This window comes from Lethenteron reissneri, chromosome 1 (genome assembly GCF_015708825.2).
Source record: "Lethenteron reissneri isolate LAM-NWPU_2019-01 chromosome 1, ASM1570882v1, whole genome shotgun sequence".
NCBI lineage: Eukaryota > Metazoa > Chordata > Hyperoartia > Petromyzontiformes > Petromyzontidae > Lethenteron > Lethenteron reissneri.
Window position 1 is genome coordinate 3,686,695 of NC_083779.1, and position 1,017 is coordinate 3,687,711.

General features: G+C 50.4%; 1 pseudogene; it reads left to right on the top strand.

Moving 5' to 3' along the window:
* The first annotated feature begins 389 nt into the window (after positions 1 to 389).
* LOC133362231 (U6 spliceosomal RNA) lies at positions 390 to 487 on the top strand (annotated as a pseudogene).
* Positions 488 to 1,017: the final 530 nt, after the last annotated feature.

A 1,017-nucleotide genomic window follows, 5' to 3' on the forward strand; every position in this document is an offset into this window, starting at 1 on the left:
GGGCTTCATAGCTCATCGGATTTCTCCCAGGATTTAATAAAGATGCTGGCTCTCACCCACTCTCTCTCTGGCTCTCTCTCTCTCGGGCTCTCTCACTCTCTCGCTTGCTCCGGAAGTACATATACTCAAATTGGAACGACACGAAGGCGAATAGCATGGCCACTACGCAAAGATGCTACGCAAATTATTTCCCTGGTTCTCTCTCTCTCTGGCTCTCACTCTCATTCTGGCTCTCTCTCTTTGATTATCGCTCTGTCTGGCTCTCTCTCTATCTCTCGCTCTCTCCCTCTGATTCTCTCTCTCTCTCTGGCTCCCACTGTCTCTCTCCCTGGTTCTCTCTGTCTCTCCCTCTCTCTAGCTCTCTCTCTATCTCTCTGGCTCACTCTCTCGCTTGCTCCGGCAGTACATATACTGAAATTGGAACGACACAAAGGCGATTAGCATGGCCACTACGCAAGGATGCTACGCAAATTATTCCCCTGGTTCTCTCTCTCTCTCTGGCTCTCACTCTATCTCTCTCACTATCTCTGTCTCTTTCTGGCTCTCTCACTATCTCTCACTCTCTCCTTGGTTTGTTTCTCTCTCTCTGGCTTTCTATCTTTCTAATTATCGCTCTGGCTCTCTCTCTCTATCTCTCGCTCTCTCCCTCTGATTCTCTCTCTCTGGCTCCCACTGTCTCTCTCCCTGATTCTCTCTGTCTCTCTCTCTCTCTGGTTCTCTCTGTCTCTCTCTGACTCTCTCTCTGTGTTATCCCTCGTGTCGAGAGCACGCACGTGGATGCCATACTCAGCACCGCGTCGATTATTTTCTCCTCCCCATCGATGCAATCTCATGATGCGGGGAACCTGGCAACGACCTTGACCAAACCAACTGTCGGCACATGAACACGAAAAGCCTTCCCCCCCCTCCACCACACACACAATAGTCGTTCGTGCTCCAATTGAGGAATATATTGACCATGGCTGATGGTGACAGTGGTGGCTTGTAGGAGGCCTTAATCCAGCAGTGGAGTGACCA